This window comes from Pseudochaenichthys georgianus, chromosome 4, assembly GCF_902827115.2.
Source record: "Pseudochaenichthys georgianus chromosome 4, fPseGeo1.2, whole genome shotgun sequence".
In the NCBI taxonomy this organism is placed as follows: domain Eukaryota; kingdom Metazoa; phylum Chordata; class Actinopteri; order Perciformes; family Channichthyidae; genus Pseudochaenichthys; species Pseudochaenichthys georgianus.
Genome location: NC_047506.1, coordinates 11198425 through 11215703, shown reverse-complemented (window position 1 = coordinate 11215703; position 17279 = coordinate 11198425). Strand labels below are relative to the sequence as shown.

Sequence of the window (17279 nt, the reverse complement as noted above, 5' to 3'; positions counted from 1 at the left end):
ATGGCCTTGTAGTGTCCGGGAAGACTTTGCACGATATGTATTATACTCTACAGATGAATGTGTCAAAGTTAGAATCACACTTTATTGACTGCAGCTCATCTCAGATAAAGAGAGCCCTTCCATACCGTGCCACTGCACGATCCTAAATTAAACACCATTCATCATGCATATATTTGAGTGTTGTATGTCTTGTAATAATGGACCAAGAGAGTCTCTTTAAATAAAGATGATGATGATGATGATGATGATGCAGAAGTAGACAGCTGATCCAGGATCTGCCTCCTCAAAAGACCCATTCAAACATGCATTGTAGTAAATATTCAAACTTGTGGTTATTATTGCTGAAACAATGAGACAGTATGACAACTAATAAATCATCAATCAAGCGAAATGCACCATTCTAGTTTCTAATATGTTAGGACTTGTTGCTTTTGTCTGAACTGCAGACTAAACTTTTTTTTTTTTTTGTAAATCAATAATGAAAATACTTGTTGGTTACAGCCATAGTTACAATAGTGTTTTAACCTTAAATTAAGAAATCATGCTACCTAATGTCCAGAATATTGTTTACACTTCTCAAGTATCATCAAAACAACTCAAGACTTCTACTTCATCACGTTTTAAACTTTTCTGTGAAACATTTTAACCCATCATGAGCTGCTTCAGAAGCTTTAGTTATATTTAATAGTAAATAATAATGGTCAAGCTGCAAATATGACTTGTGTAGAGACACTTAAGGAGCTACATTTCATAGTCTGCTGTCCATTTACACTTAAGACAAGATAAGAAAAATAACTAAGCAGTAGGTTGCAGTTCACAAACATCCATTCAACCCTCACATCATATGCATCACATGCGCATTCAATTCAATTTTCATTATATTTATGTGAAACATCGGTAGACTGAAGAACAAAAATAGAACATTACTGAATTGGTGTATAACGTCTCTCCAAAAGCTCTAGATAATTATAATTATCCAAGTGTACAATCCCTTACCTTGTTTCCTTGAGTGGTGGTCAATTAAGGAACCGCTTCACCTCATGATGGATGAGTCAACTCTGAATTCTTCATCTGTTGAACGGAAAGAGAAAAGCTAGAATAGTTAAATAGTAACTAACGTGTGGCTTAAAGCGAAGAAACTCACATTTCTGAATCAGAACTGAAGCGTCTGGGTTACCATAAGCCTCGTACAGCACTGCAGAATAAGAGAACAGCTCTAAACACATGCACTGTCAAACACACACCCACACACAGACTCACGCGACTCTTGGCAGTTCATTCATTAGCAACCCGAGCCCCCGGCCATCAGCTGGGACGTTTACTTCCAGGAAGCGTAAACAAGCATTTGCTCCGAGAAGTGCATTAATGTGAGGTTACTTTGTGTCATTATTGTAAAAATAGTTGCTTAGGTGTGAGTGTACATGTGAGTGAGTGTTTCAGCAAAGGCTTTGGAAATGTAATAACCCTTGTACTGATAAAGAATCCATGTAAAGAATTCTATCACACTACTGAGTTAAGTCTCATCCAGTGATGATTTATTGGCCTCAAATAAAAAATAAAAACATTTATTGGTAGGATAATTCTTATGACAAACCTCTTGAATGTATTGGTATCTTTTAGTTGAATGAGTAGTAAATACCAATCACAGGTTCATGAAATGGAGCCTTTAAACTAATGTTGTTGTACAGACTTACTTCCTATTGTGTTCATAGCATGTTATCTGTATGTAAGTAAAGTTAAAATAAATTGTCAATAAAAGGTTCCCTGAACTCAAAATGCATCAAATCTTTGATATGAGAGGCTAGATCTGGCAAACACATTTATGTTTTTATTGATCAATGATTTAAACAGATAAAGAAATACAATTAAATACATGAATAACAAGTATTGCTAAGTAAAAGTGTTGTTGGTTAATTTCCTGTTACATTATTATTTTTGTTATATGAATGTTTTCTAGTTGACCTCATTTATTTTGTAGGCCAAGCCACTTAAATTGCAGTGACATCATGTTGTTTTAATGACAACAATCACCTCATCACATCGTTTGGTAACACAATCAGTTGCAGCTTCCAAAACAATAAATTAATTCGCTAATGCTTAATTTGAGTACTGAGGAGCTATCAATGATGCTACAGATAAAACTGATGCAACTCTACTTTCATCCCTTTTTAGGGGAAACCCTATAGACTTGACCCAATTGTTCATCATCACAAAAGCAGAAAGCGTTATTATAAGACTTTGATTGCAAATCTACTAGGTCAGCGTGTTCTCCATTTTTACAAGAATCAACAATACTTCTCACTGAGAGACTGTTTTTATTATCTATATTTAGGTGAGACATATTCTTTATCTTACTAACTTTATTTCTGTTTGCACATGATGGTGTTGGAACATTCATGATTTTGTATGTATGTATGTGTGTGAGCTTTTCCAATACATTACCTAATCTTTGTCCACCATGAAGAAGGTTGGCCGTGAGATCAGTGAATTAATTCACTAGTTTAACCCTTAGATGCACGAGTGACTGGACCCTACACTCTTCCATAAGTGAATAATATGTGTTTTTATGCCATTTTTGGTGAAGAAAAATCACTTGTATAATATTTAGTATTATATTTTGGTTCACACTAGAAATATTTTATATTTAATTTTTCATAATTTCAGAATTTTTTTTTACATTTTGAAAAAAACCGTTTTAAACATATTGTCCCAAAGATCTCGGCTATTCTGAGACCCTCACAGTATTCCAGTCCCTTTTCAAAACTCATCTCTTCTCCTCTTGTCTACTCATAGCCCACTCCCCATCAATCCATGCCGGTTGATCAACTTTGATAGTCCTATTACCCCCCACCCTAACCTTCCCTTATATTGTAAAGCGATTTTGAGTCCTTTAAAAAAGCCCTATACAGATATAATGTATTATTATTATTATTATAAACCCGCTCCCGCCCCACTGCGTCAGGCCGTTGTGTCCTTGGGCAAGACACTTCACCCAAATTTGCTTTGAGAGTCTTTGATAAAGCGCTATAATAAATATAAGGATTATTATATTATTATTATTATTATTATACTGACAGGTATCAGATCTTGCTGTGTAAAATAATCTTCCTGAGAGGTGTCACTTGTGATGTAGTCTGTGTGGTCTACAGTGAATGTATTCCTGACAGCCACAGGTGATAAGAATCAAAGGTACCCATAGGATCCCATAGAAAATGCATGCGGGTCATTTTTTACCCACTTATGGAAGCTTAGGGTAGTAATACAAAAACTACAATTTCTTAAAATGTAAATTTAAAATGTGAATGGCATGATATCCAAAACATGTTCTTTGAGGAATAGCTGGAATATGAAATGATAAAAAAATGTAATTACAAAGATACTTCAAGAAAACCACCTCACCGGGTCCACAAAGACCTACTTATGCATCTAAGGGTTAAGAGTTTCGACAAGTAATGGGACATTATTTTGATGATTTGGTTGGTGATTCAGTGCATAAGCCCACCCAAAGATATAACTGCTGAAGATCCTCTAAACTCTCAGAGAAAGGTCAATCTGACCGAAATAACCCTGTATGGATGGTAAAGGATTACTCAAGCTCATGTTCCTGTCAGTGGATAACTCAATAACCTTATGACATTAAACTATATTGGAAAAAAACACGTAAATAAACATATTTAAGGGTCATACTACAGCTGCCTTGGGTGGGAACATAAATATATAAAGCTGACAACATATTCCTTCATAACAAGAATAAATGGTCAGTAATGTCAGTTGGTCTGGAAGTGAGTGACAAGTCTGTTAACAAATCAGCTCTGTGCTGATTTTATGGGTTACTATGGTTACTACAGGCGTGTTGGGCATACGTATGTTGTATGTCAATAGATCCTTTTAAATTTAGCAACAACAAAAAAGTGAGCCATAAGTATAAACTAGATGTCTGCTAAGGCCAGATTCAGATGGTCTCACGACAAACACATTTTCCTTTCAAAAAGGCAATATATCTCAACAAACAGTTAGCAGCAATTACTGTGTGAAGCAGACTGAATATTGCCAGCAGGAGATTAGTCTGTAGCCACAACAACAGGGCTCCAGTGGTGAAGGGGGCATGTTTGATTGTTGCCATGATACAGTCACATGCCGTCTATTAAATCTGCATATAATAAGTAAGGGATAATGTGCAGCGAGGCGGTCATTATGGGTAAAAGAACACCCGACAGGCAGATCAGGATCCCGATGTGGGCTGCATGCAGTTTGCTTTTCAGCCAAACTGTATACAGTTAAATCGAACGGACTTCTTTGTGCAGATGTGAGCGTCCTTAACAACGGTCAATAAATCCTTGACAGCGGTCTTTCTGTTCTGGATTAACAACGTGTCACGTGATCAGAATCGAGTATTCAACTAAACCATGTAATAAAAGGAAGAAAATGGTAAATGTAGTTAATCTGATAGTCATATTTAACAAAAAGTACTTGGAAAAGGATGTTTTGACCTTATATGACTTTAATATTACATTATAAGGTGAAGGCAGAAATAAAGACTCACTGTTGAGAAAGGACCAATTTATGAACATATTCTGCATTCAATAACGACCTCATGTGTGTGACGCATCATAAACATGACGATAAGTAACAGGGATTCAACTGCAAAAGATTCCAGATGACTTCAGAGTCAGGGTCACGTCTGGCAAAGCACAGCGTCCTTAACCTCATGATAGCCGGCCTTTGCAGACTGTACAAATCCTGTGGTCTATATTAGAAAACAGGATTTCAAGGGTTATAAAGCGTGATAGCCTTCTGCTTGTAAATCTGGAATTTGAATTGTGGATGTTGCAGAACATGAAATGTCTCATTGCGATTTAAAACGGCTGCTAATTGCCAATCTTCAGCATTCATGAACAGGTCTCCAAGATGACTAGAAGTTGTTATTGTATAGACAGTCTATAGTATAGTATGGGCTGATTGTTATTCGGTAATCTGCATATTATTTTCTAGCAAGCTACAATGAAACAGTTAGTGGTAACAGTCTGCCAAACACTTTCTTCTCCTGACCTGCAGCCAGCCCCAGTGCCAGGCTGGCAGCTACATAAAAAGGTGTCAAACTATTGAGCACTATTAGCAACAACAACTCTGAGCAATAATAAGGTATCACCAAATAAAAAATGCCTGCAAGGTATTATTATGGCCACTTTGAAGGAATGAGGTATAATAGTCATAAAATACTTAACAATTATTTCCCAAATAGGCCTACACACTTTTAGCTTAAAACCTCCACTGGGTTTGTAAGTGTCTACGAGAATAGTTTGCCATGACGACAAACAGACTCACAACAGTGTTGCTGTGGATATAACTTAATTGAAACCTTCATTCAAATATCATTGCATAATGTAATGTCCCACATCACACACTGACTCCAAATCAATGTGTTTGAGAAATGGCTGCATAAAGTGGACTTCAAGTGCAGCTGGGTGAAAGACCTGCCACTCATTGTTCTGTCCCTGAGGTTTGAATAACTTTAAAAATGTGAACATTTCACAATAAAGTTATAATTTACTTTAAAATATCATTTTCTTTGGGCCCATATCTTGAAATCCCTGATTTTGTTAAGTTTTGAGATAATATTGAGAGAATAAGGGCAATATTGTCTAAATGGTGTAACCATAAAAACGCAGTACCAAGAATATAAATTGTTGAAAAAATGTGTAATACATTGGCATAATCTTAAACAAGTATTTTTTAATACCAAATAATAATAGAGACACATAGCAGTTCTGAATATTTCCATTAACATGGGGAATCATGTCTGCTAAGTCAAACTTCTGGTATGTCTTGTGGTGTAACCATAGACATATAAAGAGTAGACGCCGCATTGGCTGCTGGGGCGCAAGAAATACGGCCGCCATCTTGGACCGGTCATCCTACCCATATTGTACAGACATTCTACCCATAGACAGCAGAGGTTTCAAGATGCCAGAGCACTGTGTGGCGTATTGCTGTGCAAATCGGCGGACGATTGTGAACAGGGGTCGGGGGATTACTTTTCACAAGTAAGATTCAACATTATTATTGGTTGTATTTTGTAAATAGAATATTATTGTACTGTATTGATGTCCGCCAGCGAAATTGTAGACAGCAAACATTATGTTTATGGCCAACTGAGACTTTATAAATCATATGCTGCTGTAACAAGTGAATTTCCCCGTTGTGGGATGAATAAAGTAAAATCTAATCTAATCTATCTAGGAAGAAGAAGAAGGAAGAAAATAAGCTTGACCTCCTTCTTAAAATGTTTTTGTGTTGACTCTCTCAAATCTCCCGTTTTTATTTTGAAGGTTTCCCAAAGACAAAGATATGAGGAAGAAGTGGGAAGTTGCTTTGAGGAGGGAAGGGTTCACTGCAAGCGAGTCATCCGTGATTTGCAGTGAGCATTTTAAGCAGGACGAGTTTGACAGGACAGATTGTCCGACTCAGAGATGGTATTATTCCCTCCATCTTCAGCTTCCCGGTTCACCTCCAAAGAGTAGGTGTATCATCATAAGGCTATTAGTATTCATAAATGTAAACATTCTATTATCAATAACAGGGCAGGGTGAAATACCTATCCCTGTGTGTGTGTGTGTGTGTGTGTGTGTGTGTGTGTGTGTGTGTGTGTGTGTGTGTGTGTGTGTGTGTGTGTGTGTGTGTGTGTGTGTGTGTGTGTGTGTGTGTGTGTGTGTGTGTGTGTGGTGTGTGTGTGTGTGTGTGTGTGTGTGTGTGTGTGTGTGTGTGTGTGTGTGTGTATATATATTCTTTTCAAGTATTATGCTTTTTCATTTTAGCCGGAAAAGGGCAGGAACGTCTACTTCCAGAAAAGCTGAAGAGAGCCTGTCTGTGGCCCCTCAGGACAACCCAGAAGATTCAACCTCACACTCACAACCTCAGCCTAATGATGTGAGTATTTCTATTTTCAACATCATATCATAATGGTCCAAGACAAAGTAAAATCTCTCTTGTTTGCTGCCACTCATATTAAACACACTCACAAATAAACCCATACACACACAATTGAAGACATGTTGAACATGCATTCCTGGCACACTCACACACACACACACACACACACACACACACACACACGCATGATGCTGGCAGTGGCTTTGACAGGTGATGACTATAAGAAAGAATGTGGGCCATACTCTAGTTGTGTCAAAGTGATGTGTGTGAAGTGAAACATCACTCAAACCATGTTCATCCCTCTTTCTACTAGGATCATAGCTATGTCTTGCCTGCTTCTCCTACTGCTCTTAAGGCCAGACCCTATGAAGCTTTAGCAAGAGTGGAGAGTCTCGAGCGAGAGAGGAAGAATGCCATGGCTAGAGAAAAGAGGGCAAAGACCACAGTGAGGAGTCTTTTGGGGGATTTGAGGGAAAAGAACCTCATTAATGAAGAACTCAAAGAGAGGCTTGATTTCTACTCAGGTAAGATGAAATTAGCACTTTGAAATTCATGTACATCTTACTCTTACACTCTTTATTAAACTCCTTTGTTATTATATGAAGGGGACTTATTAATTTTTTCTCATACAATTTCAGATCTTCAAATAGACTTAGCAGGGCCATGAGTACTCAAAGGACCACAGAGAGTTTGCCCTCACACTCCATCTACATGGTCTAAAGGCATACAAATACCTCAGAGAGACTAAAAAAAAAGGTAGTCTTAATGTTGTTCAATTTCATTTTTGGAAATTACGGTTGCAAATACGTAAAATAGCTACTTCTCAATTTTTTTACAAGTGGCTGTGTACGATGGATGGCAAAGCCTGGCCTGAACAAGATAATAATCCTTATATTTATTATAGCGCTTCCTCAATGACTCTCAAAGCGTTTTACAAATACACATTACACATACAGATCATACATGTAATGGTCATCTACTGTGGACAATACCCACAGGAGCAAATTCGGGTGAAGTGTCTTGCCCAAGGACACAACGGCCTGACGCAGTGGGGCGGGAGCGGGTTTCGAACTGGAGTTCCCCAACGCCCCCTTGATCTGCTGATCAAACGCACAGACCACTGCGCCACCCGATGATAAGATGATGCTGGATATGCTGGAGAGAAGATGCCAGGAAGACCAGGCTAAATATGGATGTGTTGCACTCATGTTGGATGCCATGGCCATCAGAAAACATGTGCAATATAATCCACATAACCAGTCAATGTCTGGTTTTGTAGACATGGGGGATGGAAACAATGAGACCGATGTTGCTACTGAGGCTCTTGTGTTCATGGTGGTTGGCCTACAACAGGGGTGCCCAACCAGTCGATCGCGATCGACCGGGGTCGATCGCGGGGAGATTACCAGTCAATCGCGAGATGTGTCTAAAAATAGAACAACAATATTCTGTTTTATCGTTAATGTCCTATAACATAATCTTCCTGTGCAAGAATAATGCACTTGAACGCATCAAAGCTTTGTGATTGGCCGGCGTGACCCCATGTGTCAGGGCGTGGCTGGTGGGCATTGGGCAGTGCACTAGTTCGCTAACGTTGTCGGTGTCAACAGGAGTGACAGTCCGCACACACACAAGACCGCAATCATGGCAGAAGCAAAACATATATAATTTGCACTCCGAGTGGGAGGATGATTATTTTTGTATCTATTCCAATTCAAAGTTCATCTGTCTCATCTGCAATGTGAGCGTGGCTTATCGAAGAAGGGTAATTTAGGAGCGGCATTTCAAACAGTGCATAAACGCTACGAGACGGAATTCCCTCCTAATTCTGCCCTACACTCCCAAAAGGGGAGGGGCCTGATAGGACAGCTAAATGCACAGCAGTCCATTTTCACCAGGCCCAACAACAAGAGCAAGGCTGCTACCATAGAATCTTAACGTGTCAGTCACGTTCTTGTGAAACACATAAAGTCTTTCAAAGACGGCGAAGTTGTGAAAGAAGCATTCCTGGAGGCTGCCGATGCGTAATAAAAATAACAGTAGCATTTCAACAGGTTTTTGATATGATAAAAACTCAAGTTAGATACCGTTATTAATCAGCTGTGATGGTTGGGCACCCCTGGCCTACAAGGACATTGGAAGGCTCCCATTGCATATTACCTGACGAAATGCACGGGGCATTCGGGTGTCATGAGCAACTTTGTGTAAATATGGTTTGGGGCGGGGTGGTGTCATGTTCTTGTGTTTAACTTGAACATTTACATTTTTTATATAGATATAGAAGTAGATTTCATTTTTTCTGACATAGATATAGATATTCATTTTTACTGATATATAACTTCTGTCTATGTATAATGTATTATTGTTTCTTCCTTTTCAACTTATTAAAATAGCTGAGTAGTAGGCCTACACAATCTGCTTCTGCTTCTCTATCATATAGACCAGGGGTTCCCAAACTTTGCCATGCCCATATAGCATTATCGTCTGGCAGGGACCCCCCTGTTGCAATTTTTATTTTTTTAAATGATGAGTACATTATGATGGAAAATATGACAAATTAATCATACAGCTTAATACATTTTCTTAATATATATTTGTATTAATAATTAATAATCAGTTATTCTTCTAAAAAAATGTTGTATTTATCTTTGTTTGTCATTCATTACATTGATTGTGTCTTCTGTTATACACATTCTTAACACAATATTAAACAGTAATACCAACAGTAAACATATTTTTAAAGTGATTTCTGTCTTTATAATATTATATAATTTTGAACAGTAATATGAACAATTAACATATTTTTAGCATTTTGAAAGCTACTTATGCCTTAATAATATTATATATAATATTCAACAGTAATATTAACAATAAACATATTTAAATTCATATATATAAACAACAATATTTGCTACATCCGTGCTCTCATCCAGCTGCAGAGCAAAATATTCACTAGCTCTCACTTGCTCCAAAAGCTGAGCAGATACTCAGTTTCACTCTCAGTAGCGGCAGCTCGATTCTGATTGGCTTGAAGGGCGGTCGTGAGATTTAAAAACAATAAAATAAAATATTAATAAATAAAAAATATTTAAAAATTGGCATCAAAGGAGGACACATAGATTGATAGATATGCAGTTATTAATAACATCTGAAAAAATAAATAAATGTAACTTTAAAAAAAAAAATTTCCCTTCCCCTTTCCCTCAAACTTTGCGTGACCCCCCTGGCACCCCCTGGCGGGCCCCCGCTTTGAAAAACACTGATATAGACCATTAGTGTTTTTGTATGTGTGTGTGTGTGTGTGTGTGTGGTGTGTGTGTGTGTGTGTGTGTGTGTGTGTGTGTGTGTGTGTGTGTGTGTGTGTGTGTGTGTGTGTGTGTGTGTGTGTGTGTGTGTGTGTGTATATATTAGCCTATATTATATATTGTGTGTCTTTTGCAAAATACCTATCATACATAACATATTATAGGCTATCAAATACCAGAATATTCTATTGCCGTTAAGCCTACTATGAATATTAAAATACGCCGAATCATGTATCCGGTATCATGCCTACATATATGACGTTTGCAGAAAAAAAAAAACGTGAAAATCAGTTTTGTATTCAGCGAGTTATGATAAAATGCGCTGACACTTCATTGCGCCTGCCAGACAGATTACACTGAGTGGAGCGGGTGACCGGTCCAAGATGGCAGCCCCACGGCTCGCCAGCGCCAATAGGCAGTAGCGGTCGATGCGGCATCTACTCTTTATATGTCTATGGGTGTACCCACCCTTTTTGGAGCCATTTTGAAAATGTTGAGCCAGAAGATCATGTGACATAATGTGATGTCAAACAGAAGGACCCCTGAAGACCCCAACTGCCACAAGTCAAGGTTAGTAACTCTCTCTAAAATTTGACAAAATAAAGCATTTTCAGGTCAAGGTCAAGTATGATTAGAATACATGTCAAATGGTATGGCCTCAGTAAAATGTTGATAAACATGGATCATCATAAAATATTCAAATGAATATGAAGAATAGTTTACATAGTCGTCCACAATAATGCCTGCAAATGTTGGTTTAAATTTGAAATGTCCAGTGGTGTAACCGGGTTACTCCATTTGACCTCTTCCTTCATGAGAGTAATTTGATCAATGTATGGACAATAGTTCTTCTTTTGTAATGTTTATTATTATTATTATTATTAATAATAATAATACTAGTAATAAGAATAACTTCAAAATGATTATTGTTGTTACTGTTAAAATGATAATAGGATGTGTATTATTAATAATGTGTATTATTAATAGTAATAATAATACTAGTAATAATAAGAATAACTTCTTAAGAATAACTTCAAAATGATTATCGTTGTTACTGTTAAAATGATAATATGATGTGCAGCTTGACATATAGTCTAAAAGAACTTTAAAATCTATAAATCAATCTTTTTTTTGTTTCACATTCCTATAGGATAATGCACGTAAGCAAGCAGTATGTAGATGGAACTTGTGTGTGTATGCAAACAACGAACTCTCTCTTCTTCTCCTAATAGATGCCTCTTACAAGTAAAGAAAAAGTGGCTCGCCACAGAGCGCGGGTTAATGCGGATCCTGCTGCAAGGGCAAATTACCTGGCTAAAAGAGGGCAAAGGTACACACACACACACACACACACACACACACACACACACACACACACACACACACACACACCCACACACACACACACACACACACACACACACACACACACACACACACACACACACACACACACACACACACACACACACACACACACACCACACACACACACACCACACACACACACACACACACTTCATGAGAAAGCAAAATATCAGTGATTGTAGATCTCCTAAAAGGGTAGTTTTAGTGAGAGATGTGAAGTTAAAATGGAAGATGAATTAAAGCTCTGGACATAGGACTAACAGTTTTATTCATCTTTACTCTTGGCTATCAAAGGAGAAAGAGACAAGGAAAGATCACAAACATCCCAGTCGCAGATCTGTCCAGGGAAAAACAGGTGCAGATGAGGAAAAAGTGGAAGCAGTATCAGAGGCAGTACAGAGAGAAGAAAAGGGTGCTTGCTAAAGTTTTGAACCTAACCCCCTAATCCCACCAGGAGCGTCTGCGCTGCGGCTGCGGCGTTTTTAGCGATCGCGGCCACTCTAGTCAATGGGTGCTATTCCACCAGACCCGCTGTGCCGCGCTGCGCCGTGCTGCGCCGCGCTGTGCCGGAATTTCTCAAATATAGGATGAATCCTATTTTTGACGCGGCGCAGCGCAGTGCAGGCAGGAAGTGGAACGTTCATCCAACAACTGCGAGGGCTGCACACACGACGCTCCCGCAACGTTTTGAAACGCGCCTGGTGGGTTATGACACAGGAGGAGGGTCGCAGCGCGGCGCAGTGCAGACGCTTCCGGTGGGATCAGGGGGTTACTCCTCCCTCACTGAATTCAATAGAAGATGACCAGCTTATTGGCCCTCCAGAGCCCATAGTGGTTGTTTGCTGATCATGACTAAGTGCAGCCAAGTTTAGAGAGACCACAGGCATCCTCAACTCCTGTGAGGGCAGTGCAGAAAAGTACCAGCAATATAGAGCAGTGCTGAAGGAAAGGGAAAAGCTAAGGTTTGAGCTCATCAAAATAAAGAAGGAACTTAAGAGTGAAAGAATGAAGGCAACAAAAATCTGCAGCGGAAAGTTGATAAGCTCAAAGTGAATAAAGGAAAGGAAGTAAGTGTGAGAAACACGAAGAGAGACAACAAGAAAATTGCAGAGGAGAAAAAGGAGAGGGTTGTCGGCTTTCTCTGTAGAGATGAAAATAGCCGCATGCTGTCGGGTAAGAAAGACACAGTTACAAAAAATAAAATGAAACACCAAAGGAGAGTACTTCTTCATTCTCTGAAAGACCTCCACTTCAAGTACAATACAACCGCCCTGAAACATCATGCAGTCTCCTATCGACAGTTCCTCAGATACTGCCCTTTTTATGTTACTCAAGCGAAAGAGTCCGACCGAAACACCTGTAGCTGCTTTGACCATGACAACTTTAAAATGATCGTTGACAGACTCTGTCAGAAAGGCATTCTGTTGACGAACAGCATTTCGGAACTTCTGGAAACCATTGTTTGTGACCCGACCAACCAGAAGTGCATGTACCGCTTATGTACTAAGTGTTGCTACAATGAAGTGGAGTTTGAGGGCCCACTACATGATAGCATCATCACATGGGAGCAGTGGGAGCGGATTGTTGTTACAGTGGAGGAGAAAACATCTGCAAAATATCAAAAGATTGAAAAGAGTGGCAGGACGGCAGACCTTCTTAGTCTCCTGAACAAGAAGCTAGATGCCTTTTCTTAGAGATGAACTGTGTGTTCATATTGATTTCTCCGAAAATTATGGTTGCAAGCTAAATCGCGAGATCCAGGCGTTTCACTTTGGTAGCAGCCGGAAACAGGCCACCATCCACACCTGTGTGGTATACACAGGTGATGCCACTCACACCTATGCCACCATCTCTGGCTGTCTTCGCCATGACGAACGTGCTGTTTAGGCAGTTTTAGAACCTGTTGTGATGCCATAACAAAAATGTGAAATGCCGCGTTCCTCCCTCCACATTATAAGTGATGGACCTGTAACACAGTACAGGAACCGAAATAACTTTTACCTCTTGAGTACTATGCCTTTTCTCTTGGGTTTCAAGAGTGTGACTTGGAATTTCAGTGAGAAAGCACACGGGAAAGGCGCACCAGATGGAGTTGGGGCAACTGTGAAGCGTCTTGCCGACACAGCAGTGCAGAGAGGAAAAGATTTGCAGACCCCTGAGGATGTTTATGACTTCCGGATTAAACAGAAGTCTACCGTTAACTTCTCCTGGATATCTGAGGAGGATATTGTAAAGTTTGATGAAAAAGTGCCAGAGGTCGTGCCAGCTGTAAAGGGCACCATGAAGCTGCATCAAGTCATCTCCACAAAGCCAGCCACAATTCTGTACAGAGACATTTCATACTTCTGTTCAAGACCAGCAGCCATTTGCAAATGTTACAATCCGTCGACAGTAGACTTCAGAAATGTGTCAGAAGTCCCAGAACCACCCAGGCTGAATCAGAGAGGCAAATTCATTGTTGTGAATTATGAGGGTAAGCCTTTTGTGGGGCAAATCGTTCAGGTTGTGGGCGATGAGATAGAGGTGAGCTGCATGAAACAACTGAGTGCAAAGAATGTTTTCACCTGGCCCCATCCACCTGACCTCCTATGAATCTGATGTGCTCTTCATGATCTCCGAGCCAGAGCCTGTCAACTCCCGCCATTCCCAACTTACAACAGAAGACTGGAAAAAATTCCAGACTCAAAGCCAGGATGGGTAATCCTTGTGAATTATTTTCATCAGTATACTTACATAACTTCCATGAGGGTGAATTATGTAATACTCGTCATGTTTTGTGGTTACACCATTTGACAATTGAATGGGACTGTGATTCTTTAATTGATTAAAAATGGTAGAAATGTCATATAAACACTATGACACCAACAGAAATGCAAACTATACATTTACAAACATCTAACATGTTGTTTTAATAAGTTTAAAGCATATTTTTGATTTGGACATCATACCAACCCTTATTTGTCACTGACCCAGCTATCATTCAAGCTATTTTCTAATGTGTAAAAGTGTCAGAAGAAACTTTTCCCTAGTACTTGCTTTAATTTACCCATAGAGAGCAATACAGTTGATGTCTTGAGTAAATTATAAAAACATAATTTATTTGACACAAAACTAGACATTCAACATCTCAAGTTTCAATAAATGACTGTGACAAATAATTGAAAATAAACAAAATATTGTCCTGTACACCTATTTTACTGACAATTTGGGGAAACAAGAAGCCGCCATTATTTTTTCATACACCTCTTGTGTATGAAAAAAATAAAAAATAATAATAATAATAATAATAATAATAATAATAATAATAATAAAAGAATGGCAGGTTCAGAAATAAAAACCAATAAATCAGGCTGCATAACCATCTATTTCCTGTCATGTTCACATGTATGATCCAGGAACAATTCAGCTGCCTGACATGTAGATCAGCGACTGAGCGGATTTAGTGACATTGTGATCGATTTCATGTCCGTTGAATGGGAAGCAGCAGAATAGATCCATGCGAAACCAGACTTGGTTTGAGAGAAACGCAGCTGCCACAGAGTTTGTAATTAACACCGGGGGGAAAACATTCAAAAAAGGCATTAGATGTAGAAAAATATTTTGCCGGTGAGATGTGAACGGTTTTCCAGTATGTAAAGTCACCTGAACTAAAGCCAGCCTTGAAGTGACAGAGGTGGGTTCAGCACGTCTACCGCCCCGCTGCTGCCAGGTAACACCGGTCGGTAAACCGGGCAGTGATTGCTAGAAAGCTAACTCCGCCTAGCATTCTGACTTACGTTTATTACAGAAACATAACAACAGCTTAATACATTTGAACAAACTTACTGCGACATGAGACACACACTGACATGGCACCTGTATCCGTGACACATTGGACAGCCGCAGTCTTTCTCCGTTTTCAGGTCTAACGTAGCGGGCTTTCAACTCGTCTGCAACAGTCTATGACTCTAACCCACTTTTAGCTGGAGCTAGCTAGCTAACATGCAACGTTAGATAATAATGTGGGTCACCGGGCCTCTGGCCAGACTCTGTCACTAAACACACACACGCAAAGCTGTTCCCTGTGGCAGCTGTTGTGTGTCCACAATAGGCCTACACAGATTGGCTGCAGATATGAAATATTTAAAATACGCAGCGGAGTTCGCCGGTAGAGATGTCACACTTACCCCGAACAGTCTCCCCCTTCATCGGGATATCCCTGCACCCAGTGGCGCTAACTGTGCAGGGCAGGCGCACCGGGCTGGAGCTGGAGCCAAAAGGGCCGACCTACGGTCCACACTCCCCGAGAATCACACATCACATGCCCGTTTAGAGAGAGCTGGGCGACAGGTTACATTACCTGGATTGGACTCAGTGAACTTTTAAGTGTAGTCTGTTTTTATTTGATATAGTAAAGCTTAAATGTGTTTCATCAAATTGAGCCACATGTGGAAAGGAAAATGTATTAATTGAATACCCCTTATTCAGGTCTGTAATTATACATGCTAACTTGATTCTTCAATTTTACATTACAATCAATGCTATACATTTTATAAAATGTGTGTGATTTGTAGGCCATGATTATGTTTTGAAATGCACTTCTGATTTTGTTGAAAAAGTGTTAAAAATAGACTTTCAAGTTATTCTAAGGGCCAGACATGAGGGGGCCCTCTCGGTTATATTGTGTAAGCTTGGGCCCTCAGCTGAAAAACAATTGAAAACTCTAGTTTTCTTTTTAAATGTAATTTCTCACTTTTTATAATTAAAACGATTGTGAAATACCACATCTACTTTCTAAATCCCTTTGGAAACATGTTTATGATTAGAAGAGGCACTTAAAGGTATAGGTAGGTAATTCACTTCAGAAACACTTTTTGTTATATTCCATAGAATGCCCTTAAAGGAATGGTCCACTCATTAGATAATTAATCAAAACTTCAGTATTTAGTGAAACATTATGTTTAAACCATACCCTGAAGAAATCAGCGATATTCCCCGGTAAATAATGATTTTATAGCTCTTTTTTATCAAAACCTTTATATTCCGTCTGGCCGCCGCCATTTTTACCATTTTCAGTAGTCACGTGATGGTCGTGACGTCATCCATGCGTTCACTTTGTCAACACACGGAAACATGGCTGAATATTTGAGTTCGGACTCGTCAGCAGAGGAAGAAGTTTTGATGTTTTATCAGTATGACAATACGACACCCTCTGTCCGTAGACCCTCACATCGTACAAGGAAAAACTTCCGAAGAAAACCCCCAGTTTAAAGGGAACATGGGAGAAACCTCAGGGAGAGCAACAAAGGAGGGATCCCTCTCCCAGGACGGACAGACGTGCAATAGATGCCGTGTGTAAATTGAAGAGATAATACATTTGCAACATAGGTAGTCCAGATGTTTGGAAATGCATGTGTGTATAATAGGAAGATGATATAAGATACTATATGTATGCATGTAGTACCACCCTTGCTAGCGATTCCCTCTCTAGTTTAGCATACTCAGCTTCGTTGTCCCTGGCCATAGAATCACGATTTTATGGGGCCGGAAAAAACTGGGGGAAAATACACACTAGCCGGTACTACGCTATATGGAAAGGCCACCAAAAACTGGCCTGGCCTGGACGCTAAAGGACGTTAAAACGGGACTAGCCGCTGCAATGGAAATGCGCTATAACATACCTTATTCTTACTCCGA

The 17279-nt window shown here is 39.3% G+C and overlaps 1 protein-coding gene across 2 annotated transcripts in view; it reads right to left on the bottom strand.

Annotated features, from left to right (window-relative positions):
- Nucleotides 1-15857, bottom strand: part of clocka (clock circadian regulator a) — a 51002-nt gene extending 35145 nt beyond the window's left edge. The window contains exons 1-2 of one of the 2 annotated variants that reach the window (XM_034081706.2): nucleotides 15770-15857; nucleotides 997-1071 (exon numbers count right to left, since the gene is read on the bottom strand). The gene's annotated coding sequence lies outside the window, so the exon portion shown is untranslated. Of the gene's footprint in view, nucleotides 1-996; nucleotides 1072-15428; nucleotides 15609-15769 lie in introns of those variants that run through there. The other variant, XM_034081705.2, reaches the window with a different exon arrangement.
- Between the last annotated feature and the right edge of the window lie 1422 nt (nucleotides 15858-17279).